General features: G+C 42.8%; 2 protein-coding genes across 2 annotated transcripts in view; one reads left to right on the top strand and one right to left on the bottom strand.

Moving 5' to 3' along the window:
- FPR3 (formyl peptide receptor 3) overlaps nucleotides 1-13280 on the bottom strand; it is a 33268-nt gene that overhangs the window by 18998 nt on the left and 990 nt on the right. The window lies entirely within an intron of this gene.
- FPR1 (formyl peptide receptor 1) overlaps nucleotides 4510-13280 on the top strand; it is a 57673-nt gene continuing 48902 nt past the window's right edge. The window contains exon 1 of the mRNA XM_025369056.1: nucleotides 4510-4825. The gene's annotated coding sequence lies outside the window, so the exon portion shown is untranslated. The remainder of the gene's footprint in view (nucleotides 4826-13280) is intronic.

Genomic DNA, 13280 nt, shown 5'->3' with positions numbered 1-13280 from the left:
ATCTTAAGCATTGTTTCTTTACTACACCCTTACATGAGAAGAATAAGCCTGTTTTGCCTTCTCTGTGCCTTCTATTAACCAAAGAGAACCTGTTTCCCATTATCAATGGAGAGTTTTACCCCAAGGCATGCTTAACAGGCCTACACTATGTCAGCATTTTGTAGGACAGGCATTCAAGGAGCCTCGGAATATGTTTCCTACCGCTTATGTCATTCATTTTATGGATGATATTCTTTTGGCCGCTCCTACAGATCAAAACCTACATCAGTTATTCAGAGAAACGAAGCAGGCTCTGACTAAATGGAATCTCAAAATAGCTCCAGAAAAGGTACAAACAACTTCCTCAGACCAATATTTAGGAACGATTGTTACAGAGAGAAGTGTACCGACTCAGAAAGTAGTTCTCCGTAAAGACAGGTTACAGACTTTAAATGATTTTCAGCAATTATTAGGAGATATTAATTGGCTACGCCTGATGTTAGGTATTGCTACCTATCAACTTACACATCTTTACCAAACCCTGCAAGGAGATTCTTCCTTCAATTCCCGGCAGCAACTAACTAAAGAGGCAGAAGCCGAATTACAGCTTGTAGAGCAAATGTTACAACAGAGATATGCCTCATGGCTACAACCACAAAAACCTTTGCTTTTGTTTATTCTTCCTACCCCCCACTCTCCAACAGGACTTTTGGGCCAGTTCATAGACAAGTCTGTAACAGTGACAGAATGGTTCCTTCTATCTAATCAAACAGTCAAAACCCTGCAAGTTTATCTTTCTTTAATTACACAAATTGTAACTATGGGCAGGCATAGGTCAAAAATGCTTACGGGATATGATCCTGACAAAATTATTGTTCCTTTAGACTCCCAGCAACAAGCTGCAGCTTGGGAAATGAAGACTGCCTGGCAAACTGCGTTCGCAGACTTCATGGGTGCTATAGATAACCATTACCCTCAGACAAAATTTTACGTTTAATAAAATCCATTCTTTCATTCTTCCTGTTATTACTCATCACAAACCTATTCCAGGTGGGCACACTTGTTGTACTGATGGCTCTTCCAAAGGTCATGCCGCTATCTATGGACCAAAACATACTCAAACAATAACGATCTCGGGTTTCCGCTCAATGCTCAGAGCTAATTGCAGTCAGCTGCGAGGTTTTACAGCTCACAGCTTCAGATCCTATCAACTGCAGGGAGACGAAGGCCTGTGGGATGTGAGCAACTCAACATTCCGCTGGAGGCTATGTGATCAAACAGCAAACTGTTTATCATGAATGCAGGATGTGGGCAAACTCACACTGCCCTGCCACCAAAAGGTCTGCGGAGGGCCTCACTCCCTGGCTCCTTGAAGTTATCTATTGAGAGTTATCTATTGAGAAATCTAGCGCCTGTTGTTTTAAGAATGCAGTCTTGCAAGCCTGCTGTGAATCAAGCTGCTGGCCAACAACACCCCCCCTCCCCAATTCTCGCTATCTCTTTTGCCTAATAAATACGGAGGGCTGTGTAAAGCTCAGGGCCCTTGTCCACTAGAGGCAAGCTGCCCCCTGACCCCTTCTTCTAAATATACTCTTTTATCTCTTGCCTTTATTCCCACACTCGCCCCCTTCGTTCACTCCACCAGGGACCATGGCAGGCTACAATCAACATTGTCAACCATAAAGACAGGTTGCAGACTTTACATGATTTTCAACAATTATTAGGAGATATTAATTGGCTACGCCCGATGTTAGGTATTGCTACCTATCAACTTATACATCTTTACCAAACCCTGCAAGGAGATTCTTCTTATTCAGCTTATGTTGTAAATGTAGCCAGTCGCATAGAAACTGCTACAGTTGAAAGTACACTAGGCCCAGAACTGCTTAATTTGTTTCGCTTATTCTCATATGCTGCATGCTACATGCCAAACAGGTGAGACAGCTGGTCATGCACAGTGACATTGTCTGTCATCATTTGCTCATGTGGGGATACCTAAACAATTAAAAACTGACAATGGACCCACTTATACTAGTCATGCTTTTTAAAATTTCCTACAGCTTTGGGCTCTAACCAATAAAACCGGAATTCCTTATAATCCTAGAGGACAAGGCATTGTAGAGCGGGCACATCAAACATTACACTGCATGTTGAAAAGACAAAAATGGGGTATAGGAGGCCAACTACCACCTCAATCAAAACTACATTTAGCCTTACTTACTTTAAAATTTTTCACTCCCGGTACGGATGGTAAGACTCCAGCAGAAAGACATTGGCAAGTGTTAGAGGAAAAGAGGAAAGTTTATCCAAAAATGTTATGGAAATCCCCAGAAGAACAATGGAAAGGCCCGGTGGATTTACTGACATGGGGAAGAGGATATGTGTGTGTTTTACAGGAGATGGACAAGCTGTGTGGGTGCCCTCAAGGTGCGTGCGACCATGGAATGGGAGACTGGAGGGACCCAGGGTGGCCAACCATGGGCCCAGTCCCTCCGGTATGAGTCATGAGTCAGCTGAGCCTGAGTGCAGAGATGGAGAGAAGGCCGACTGGAGTCACGACACAGTCTTAATGTTACATTTGTAAAGAATATCACCAGTTTGCAGTTTGTGTTTTTAATACTTATGTCTTTTTGGCAGCTAAGAACGACCAGTTCCAGGTAAACAATAACCTGTTGACCTGTAAAGCTTGCCAGTTGTATCATTGCATTAATCATAGCACATTGCGAACACATAGTATCTCTACATTGATCATTTTAGGTCGCATCCCTGGGCTATGGATTCCTGTTCATCTGTCCAAGGCTTGGGCTGCCACACCTGCTTTGCATTTTGTGAAACTTCTAACTCAGCTTACTCATTGTGCCCATAGAGCCTTAAGCATAATAATTTTTGTTATCGTTTCCTTGGTCACACTAATAACTTCTGTTGTGATGTCCTCTGTAGCTTTGCATAATTCTGTTCAAATGGCTCAGCACGTAGAGAACTGGACACGTACAGACAAAGAAGCGTGGCTACCTCAGAATAAAGTTAACACTGAGTTACAAACTGAAGTGGCAATGTTGAAATCCATGGTTCTGTGGTTAGGGGAACAAGTACAAAGCTTGCAGTTGCAGCAGCAATTGTGTCATCATTTTAATCACGCTCATATTTGTGTAACCAACTTAGAATACAACCAAAGTGAGTATCCATGGGACTTTGTGAAAGCCCATTTGCAGGGAGCTTTCACATCCAACCTCAACTTTGATATTGGTGAATTACAAAACAAAATTCTTGATTTAAATAGGCAAACTCAAGAATTTCAGCCTTCTTTAGAAGACTGGACTGAATTCCAGGAAGGCCTGGAGAGCCTCAACCCTTGGACCTATCTAAAGTACCACAGTAACATCTTATATGTAGTTCTTGGAATTATGTTGTTTTATCTCTATCTTCTGTTTATAGTCTGTAAAATTGGATGGACCGCCAATTGGAGTATGAGAACCGCCCAGAAAGGGAGATATGCAGGGAGCTGAAGGCCCATGGGACGTGACCAACTCAGCATTCCACTGGAGGCTATATGATGAAAGAGCAAACTGTTTATCGTGAATACAGGATGTGAGCAGACTCACAACTGTTCCTGCCACCAGAAGGTTTGCAGAGGGCAGTTGCTTCCTGGCGCCAAGCTCTTTGAAGTTATCTACTGGGACATCTAGAGAATGTAGTCTTGTAAGCCTACTCTGGACCAACCAGCTGACCTCTTCTTCCACCCCCCTTCTCACTATCTCTTTTGACTAATAAATATGGAGGGCTGTGTAAAGCTCAGGGCCCTTGTCCACTAGAGGCAAGGTGCCCCCTGACCCCTTCTTCCAAATATACTATTTTGTCTCTTGTCTTTTATTCCCACATTCACCCTCTTGTTCAGTCCACCAGGGATCATGGCAGGTTACATAGTGGCGCCCCGAACAGCGACAGAATCGGGTGCTCAACAGATCCTCATGTATAATTTGAGCCCCAATGTAAAGTCCATAAATTTTTGTCAATTTGAGCATTTTTGCTGTTGTTGAAGTTAAGTTAGTACCTATGTTGTAAAGGCACAAAACCAAATCAGTGCATTTTTATCTTTTTGTTATATAATTTTTTTGGTATAAAAATTAATATATGAATTTTGAATTCCCAAACAGATCAAATTGTAAAACTTTATTTTGATGCGGTTATATATTAAATGTACATAATCCACCTATTTGTCATATATTTACATGAAAATATATACATATATACATATGATGTATTGAATTTCCTTTTATCACCCTCCCATTAGAAGTTTGTTCATAAATCACTAAGTATTCTAGGGCTAGGATTATGTTTCCTAGAACTGGATTCTGCTCAGTACTTAAAGTTCTTCTTTTTTTTTTCTTGGACTCATGACTGTGGTGTAGAACTGGAAACTGTGTCAAGGGTGACTGAATCCTGAGCCTCATATGAGAAAATTAAGCTTGTTTTCAGACTGGATGCCGAGGCAACAGACCCTTATAAGCATTCACTGCAGTGAAGAAGAGTGATGAATGTTGGGTAGGCAGCTGTCAGTCTTGGCCAGAATTATGCCTTCGGGTACTCAAGATCCCTTTACACTGTTCTCCCAAATAGAAGAAGTAGAGCCATCCTTCCCAAGGATGATATCCCCACCGTTTTATGTTGAAGTTTCTTTGTGATAACTGTCCCATAACTTAAAAGAATACTCAGATTCAAAGCCCCAATATACCACGATGCAATGAGAATTGTGAATCCACAATGGAAACTCCTAATGAGGAAAAGAAAAATGGGGAGATGCAGCAGGCACTGTTCTACTGCAATTAACCAAGGCCAGTGGGAAGGAATAGTAAGAATCTCCTGTCCTGACAGTGGAGGAAGTCTCTTAATTAGCCCATCTGGAAGCCCTGGCTCTCTTATCTAGAAGTCACACACTGTCCTTCATGGCTCCTGACTTTCTCTCTTGCATTTTTTTTCATTGTTCCTCATTTTCTATGGCCACAACTTAGTTGGGCATTAAAGAATATACTTTTTTTTTTTTTGAAATTAAAAGCATTTATAGGAGTCAAAAGTGTGAATGAAATGGGCAAACTGCTCTGCCTTGGAAATGCACAGAACTCTAGGGAAGACAGGAGAAAAATGAGTGAGTAAAGCAGTGGAGTGAGAGAGGACATTGATAACAGGACTCCTTGATCTTGTTGAGTGGTGTCTTTTGCCAGTGCATCAGGAAAGTATGTTACACAATACAAAAATGACAATTTCTGAGTGTTTACGTGGAGAAAGCAAGGTAAAGGGCTGAGTTATGAGCTGGTTGATTTGAATACAAAGTCATTAGGCAGTGGTTAGCGAGAGTACTCTATTGAAGCGGAAACTCAAAATTTAAGGTGTTCATGAAAATGGAAGCCACCTGGGAATTTATAAATATTGTGCACATGAGGATGAGAATTTACTAGACATGACTTGGTTCATGTTATGAGGGCTGGAGATAATTTTAGACATCAAATGTTTCTCACCTAAATATCTAGGTGACACTACTATTTATTGATTCATTAATTCAGTATTTATTGAGTGTCTACCACAGGTCAGACACTATTTTACACATAGGCGGTGAGGATCCATCTGTAAGCAATACAGACCACAATCTTTGCCCTCAGATAGCTTACATTCTTATTATATGAAAGGAACCATGTGAAGTTTGTATACAGTTGTTATCCCACTTCATGCCAATAAACTTCATGGTAGGGATGAAATGGCCAAATTTCTTGAAAATAATAGTTTACCAGAAGTGAAAGATATGAAACAGAAAACTGAACAATGTAATAATTGTTAAAGAAATTAAACCTATATTTAAAATCCTTCCCAGAAAGAAAACCCAAGACCTAGTTGGCTTCATGTAAATGTTTTTAAAAAGTATTTTTAATAAACACTTTTTATATATTTTGAAGCCAGGTGTGGTGGCTCACGCCTGTAATCCCAGCACTTTGGGAGGCCGAGGCGGGCAGATCACTTGAGGTCAGGAGTTCAAGACCAGCCTGGCCAACATAGTGAAACTCCATCTCTACTAAAAATTAGCCAGGCATAGTGGCGTATGCCTGTAGTCCCAGCGACTCGGGAGGCCGAGGCATCAGAATCGTTTGAACCCAGGAGCCAGAGGTTACAGTGAGCCGAGATTACGCCACTGCACTCCATCCTAGGTGACAGAGTGAGACACTGTCTCAAAAGAAATTTTTTTTGAAAATTAAAAAAAAAAGTTTAAGTGTAACAGTGTTTAAAAAGATATAATACTACAGAAGAGAATCAGAAAATCATTTTCCAACTCCATTCAGGAGACCATTAGGAGTGGATGTAAAACCTAACAAGGACAGTAGAGAAAAGTGAAATAACAGAATCATCTTTACATAAACATAAATACAGAAATTCTAAACAAATCTAGAAGATCAATTACAAGTATCTAAGATATATCATGAGCAAGCGTGATTCATTTCAGAAATGCAAGGGTAGTATAACATTGAAGAATTCATCAACCTAATTTGTAATGATGAAAATGAAAGAATAAAAATAATCATGTTAATATTGGCAGAAATTACATTTAAAAAAATTTAACGTCCATTCATAATTTAAGTAATAGAAGAACAAAACTCTTAAAAAGTAAGGATAGAGGACACCTTCAATAATCTGATTAAAAAGAGAAACATACAAAAAGGTGACAGCAAACATTATACTTAAGGGTAAAGTAATTAAGTTTTCCCTTTAATATATACGATCTCATCTAAGCCTGACAAATCCCCACCACTCTTTCTGTTTTCTTATAGTTTTTTTGCACTTCCAATTACCCTAGGATACAGGCTGAGGTCCAGAAATTAGAAATGACAGCCACAATAGCCTCATTTTCTATTTCTTACTCTCAAATCAGGTGGCACAGAAGTGTTTTTTCCTGATTAAAAACTTGATCACTCATCCTTGAATGGCTTAATATGACTCAAGGGTAGATGAAGCTGGAACTGGCATGAGGGTAGCATGAGAAAGAGCTAAAAAATATCCCTGACCCCCTCCTCACATTGCCTGTAACTCCACCTCTGCAGGAGGTGAAGCAGTGTTTGTAGCTCTGTCACTGGTCTGGGCTGAGGGGTTGAGGCAGCCCTCAACAGCCCATCTGCTGTAGTCATCCATCATAAGGCATTTTTAGGAAATTCTTTTTTTTAGATTTGGGAACAGGAAGAACTTTTGGGTTGCTAAACGGAGATGTGGTGTCGATAATCACGCTTTTATTAATCAGGTTTTGTATAATACATTTTAATCCTTGAAGGTGCTGTTTCAACTTCTGTTGGGCTGTAATAAATTATCTTAACTGTGGGACTAAGGGGCCCCATTTGATCAAGCCAATTTGTAAGTGCCAAAAGCTTACTTTAATTTTAATTTGTTATTAATTGTGTCACAGAGTCTACATCTAACATGGAATATTTTAGAGCAATGACTGTATGACTATGGGAAATTTAGGTGACACTACAGATAAAGTGAGGTCTACTCATTTTTCAAAATTTTAGTTAGCTTCTCAAGATTATGGGGGTAGAGTAAGTAAATTTAATGGGATCCCGATGTACTACTATAAGTTGAGTCCCACTATTAAGTCTATAAATTTTTGTCAATTCATGCGGCTGGAGCACAATCTCGGCTCACTGCAACCTCCACCTCCCAGGTTCAAGCAATTCTCCTGCCTCAGCCTCCCGAGTAGCTGGGATTATAGGCACCTGGCATCATGCCCGACTAATTTCTGTAACTTTTAGTAGAGATGGGTTTTCACCATGTTGGCCAGGCTGATCTCGAACTTCTGACCTCAGGTCATCTGCCCACCTCGGCCTCCCCAAGTGCCGGGATTACGGGCGTGAGCCACCGCACCTGGCCACTAATGTTAAAAGTTAAGTTAGAACCTATATTGTAGAGAAACAAAAGCCGATCAGTGTCCTTTTTGTCTTTTTTTCATATAAACTTTTACTACAAAAATTAATATATGGATTTTGACTTTCTAGTCAAATCAAATTATAAAACTGTTTCAATTTGGTTATATATTATGTATACATAATTTATCTATTATATATTAACATTAAAATATATGCATATATAATGGATTTAATTTCCTTTTGTCACCCCCATATCTAGAATTTTCTTCATAAATTAGTAAGTAATCTAGGGCCAGCATTATGTTTGCTAGACCTGGTTTTGGCTCAGCACTTAAAAGTTTCTCTCTTTTTTCTTGGACTTGTAGCTGCCTAGAGCGTCAGTATCTCGTTATTTTTTTCTATTTTCTTTTTTCCCCCATCAGTCTTTTAGCCACTTGAAGCCAAAATTCTTAGTTTCTGCCCTGGTTGATAAGAGAAAAAGGGGAAGGAGGAAAAGGGCCTGGTGCCACTAAATTGTCACCTCTCTCTGGGAAGGACCCCATTACAGGACAATGAGTCCCTCTCCTCTCTTTTTTTCTATTTTCTGTAAAATCTTTAAAATGGCTTGCATTTCTAGGCATCTAATATTTATGCACTTTTTATTTCCTATCCTCACTCTCCGGATGTTTACTGGACAAGATCCCAGTGGTATGGAGTAGCACTCTGCTCTTTTCACTTTACACATTGTTATCAAAAAAGGAAAAAAAAAAATGGTAATGAGAGTTAGTCCAAACTGCACCACTTTGTAAGCCCGCCACCATTTTGCAGACCTTGATCAAAGTGAAACATTCCACAGGATTTCGGGCCATGAGAAACATCCTCCTAATCACCTGACCACGAGGCAGAAGAACATCCTTATCATACCCGGCTGGGCAAAGGCCCAAGGCATGTCACTATCACATTCTGCAGGAACAAGTGCCAAACCGCCTCATCATGGGAACATGTTATCAACATTTTCCCAGGCAACAGGCCATGCCCTGCTTCCAGACCTCCCCCACCCAGGCCTGTAATTGCCCAAGCCTGTAAGCAGTGGTGGGCACTGGCACTGCTGCAGGTTTATGCTAGACGTAAATGCTTGCATTTGCTGTTGAGATGCTCTCTCTCTCTTCGAGTGTCTTTCTTTAGCCTCACTTTCTCTTCAAAACCGAACAATGAGTTCCGCTTGCACCGGCCTTGTAGGCAGCTGCTTCTCTTTCCAGGGTGACCCGATCGACCTCTGAGGGGCTGGGAGAATGAGAAGTGATAGCACCAAGGAATGCAGCAACCAAGGAGGCGCTGGGCTCAGCAGCACCTGTTCTCGCAAGGTGTCCTGGGGACTCAGGTACGGTTGCCCTGTCACAGGTTAGAGTTAGGCGATTGGATCCTTTCACCCACCTCCCCTTCACTGACACAGTGAAGCCAGCATTCTGTCATCCTCTTCAACCTCACTATGGGGGAATCGCTGCTCCCCAGGAGCCTGGTGGCCCATGGCCCTATCGTCAGCAAGATGGAGGTAGAGCTGAGGATAGAGCCACAGCTACCAGGTGGCCAGCTCACCATCCTGACCAGCTCTCTCTGGCCAGAGGCCAGTGCCTTGCAACTTAGAGCCAATACAGGCCGGACCACTACCGAGGCCGTAGGTCACCAGAGAAGCAGGTATGGCTCAAGGGGCAACATACCCTCCAGTAGTGACCCCCCTGTCAGGGGCCTGATCCCAGAAAGGGTGTCTGATGTCCCACAGGGAAACACCCTCATTACGATAGGATCTGCCCTCCAGCAGCTGCTGGGGAGCCTGAAGCCTCAGAGAGCCGTCCACAGCCACTGGAATTTCTGGAGAATATCCAAGGTAACAGCTGAGGACAGCAGTACTAAGCTGCACGAAGCCGCAAAATCAAGCACCAGCAAGCAGTAGTGCCATCCCAGACTGACTGGGCAGGAAGTGTGTGAGTCATCCACAAACACAGACACTGGGATTGTGTCCAAGACACAGCCAAAAGCCTGCCTGGTATGCCAGTGGTATTAAATGAAGCTCTTCAAGTTTCTCTATCAACTCAGCTGGTAGTGACCGTCCTCAGCAGCCACCAGAAGCCAGGACAAAAGAACATCAGGAGGGGATCCACCTGCCCAGGTTTCATTCGGGCAACCTCGCATCGCGGGTCAGATTGTGGGCACAGCTTCGATGATGCCACCACAGTGTTAAAGTTTGAGAGGTTTTAGTATTCACAGACCCTGGGAGGTACATGAGACATCCAGAGGCCACACTCAGAGGAGCAAGAGAACAGGCAGGAAGAGAGCTGATGGGGGTGGCAACTGGCAGTGGGAGTGGGGTGTGGCGCACTTCAAGTTCAGGGGCAAATGTCTGTAATGGTTCCCTTTTTTCCTCTGTTGCCCAGGCTGGAGTGCAGTCGTGTGATCTCGGCTCACTGCAACCTTCGCCTCCCGGGTTCAAGTAATTCTTCTGCCTCAGTCTCCCCAGTAGCTGGAATTACAGGCGACCACCATCATGCCCGGCTAACTTTTTGTATTTTTAGTAGAGATGAGGTTTCACCATGTTGGCCAGGCTGGTCTCGAACTCCTCGGCCTCCCACAGTACTGGGATTACCGGTGTGAGCCATCGTGCCCAGCCAAGCTACGGTGATTTTCTATGATCGTGAAAATTTGAGCATCTTCCCACCGTGGGCTATTTAACCTCTTTGAGAATGATAGCAATTATCTAGCACTTGTTTACATCTAATACTCATAATAACACGGTGAGGTAGCCATGATTATCCCTTTGTTACCAGGGAGAATCCATGCCCCAGGGACCTCTGTAGTTTTTTCAGCATCATGCCCAGCCAATCAGTGCAGGCAGCAAGATTTGAAAACCAGACTGAACAAGCCCAGAGCCACTACCTTTGCACACTCAAGCGCTGCCACTGAAAGACATTCTCCCAAAATTACCAGGATAGGGCCCTGCCCTCATATGATAAATTTTTTCTCCTACTTCTTTTACGCATTTCCTCCTTTTTTTCCTGTCATTACCAGTCACTTTCACTGAGGTCTTCCAAGGGACATTGTTTACTGTAGCTCAGGGTTTCTCAACCTTGGCACCAATGGCATTTAGGGCTGGTTAATTCTTTGTTGCGGTGGACTGGTCTGTACACAGTAGGATGTTTAGCGGCACCCCTGGCCTCTATCCATAGATGCCCGTAGCAACTCCTCATTCAGGAGTGAGAACCAAAAGACATTATCAAAGATCCCTTGGGAGGCAAAATACCTCCCCACCCCCTCCCCCTGCCAGTTGAGTATCACTGTGACCGTGTAAAGAGTACTAGACTCTGGAGTCAGTTAAATCTCTACTATAATCTTATCTCTGACACCTCGACAGTGTAAATTCTTGATCAGTGACATCTCTTTGAGCCCCTGTTTTCCCCTCTGCAGAACTGAAATGGTTTTTTGATGAAGACTGATTTTCAGGGGAGGATTAAATAACAATAGACATGGACAGGAGGCTGAGGCAGGGGAATCGCTTGAACCTGGGAGGCAGAGGTTGCAGTGAGCTGAGATTGAGATTGCAGTACTGCACTCCAGCTTGGCAACAGAGCGAGATTCCATCTCAAAAAAAAAAAAAAGAATAGACATGGAAATCGTCTAGGATAGATCTGTAAATCTATAACAAATTAGAACCCTTAGCCCTCACCAGGCTGTGTGATGTGTTGTGGGGTGCAATCCCGAACCCTGCACTATGAAGCTCAGGGTCGGGACAAGAACGATGCTCATAGCAATAGTAGCTTCTACTTATGAACATTAATCCACACACCAAGAGCTTCTCCTGTAACCCTCACAACTCCTCTCGTAGGCTCTGCGGATGGGTTGTGTTAATATGTGTAAGCACTGAGCACATCCTGAGACACAGTGAATATCGATTAATGTTAGTTCTAATTCGTGTAACCATTGTACAGATGAGAAAGTTAACACTTAGATTGAGGTGGGATGTGGTGAGGGACAAAAGACCATTTTTTATACCAAAAAAAAATTGAAAATTGTATTTCTACTAGATCATTCTATCACATAATCACACCCCCTTCTCTTTGAAGAGAAACCTCCTTTGAACCATATTTCTTTCCAGCTTCAACCCTATTCAGCCAAATGACCTCTCTGTCAGGGGAATTTTCAGCCAAACATCCAAAGATAATGTCTCTAATTCCTCCTTTTTCTTCCTCGCCTCAGCTGTTCTCCTTAATCCACTCCATATTGACTTCTGTCCTTAGCACTCCACCTAATGCATTTTCCCAAGGATGCTTATGACCCCCAGGCTGCCAACTCCAGTGAGTTCTTCTCAGTTTTTATCCCGATATCCCAGTGACACAGGACCCATTGGATCACTTTCTCCCTTTTCAAACACATTTTTCCTATGCCATGCGATATATCCAAGAGATACATACACACGATACACTCTTGGTCTTCTCTACAGCTCAATTCACTTCCTCTTTTCAGTCCAATTTACTGGTGTTTTCTATTCTAAATTTGACTCCAAATGTTGGGGTATCTCACATTCTATAAATGATATCATCCAGTCTCCGGGATTAAACCCTTGTGTGTCTTTTCATCTAAATTATCAGCCGTGGCCTCTCGCTGGCACTCAAGTCTGATAAAACCTCTCCCCATGGGAGTCCCATAGACACTCCAAACCTCACATGGTTTTACCAAACTGTTGATGTTCCCTGCCTCCCAAACCTGCCACTCTTCCAATATTCTGTATCTATTTGGAGATTAAACATTCAGTTGTTAAAGCTCCAGATTTAGAACTCACCTTTTATTTCTCTTTTCCTCACCACCCAACGCCATCCACGTCTTATGCATTCTATCTACAGAACATGCTGAATGCCCAGCCAGAACTATTGCCATCTCCATGGCCCTGTCAGGCTTGGATATTTGCGCAAACCTTGCAAATAGCTTTTTCCTGGTCCTGCTGCCCCCTCCCCTAAGATCCATTCTCCAGACAGAAACCAAATGAGCTTTAAAAAGGTCCAATAAGATGGTGACGTTATTCTCCATACCTTCCGACGGCTTCCAGACTTCTAAGTTACCCTTATCTTAGGTTCCCTTATTCACTGCCACATGTGCCCTGTGCATCCTTCAAACCTCTTCTCTGCACTCTCTCACTGTGCTCCACCCACTGGGCTCTCATTCCTTGAACATGCAGCTCATTGTCATCTCAGGGCCTCTGCTTTCTCTGTTCCTTCTGCCTACCGTGCTCTTCGTCTTGAGCCTCCCACACCTGGCTCTTCTGAATATTCATATTTCAGGTCAAATATTATTTCAGAGAGATCCTGCCTGACCCACTCTGCAAAGCAGAATGCCCAGGTGCAGCCTATCTCACCGGGTACTTATCTCCTTTATTTG

The sequence above is a fragment of the Theropithecus gelada genome, chromosome 19 (genome assembly GCF_003255815.1).
Source record: "Theropithecus gelada isolate Dixy chromosome 19, Tgel_1.0, whole genome shotgun sequence".
NCBI classification, from domain to species: domain Eukaryota; kingdom Metazoa; phylum Chordata; class Mammalia; order Primates; family Cercopithecidae; genus Theropithecus; species Theropithecus gelada.
The sequence above is the reverse complement of the archived record's forward strand: the minus strand, read 5'-3'. Positions and strand labels throughout refer to the sequence as shown.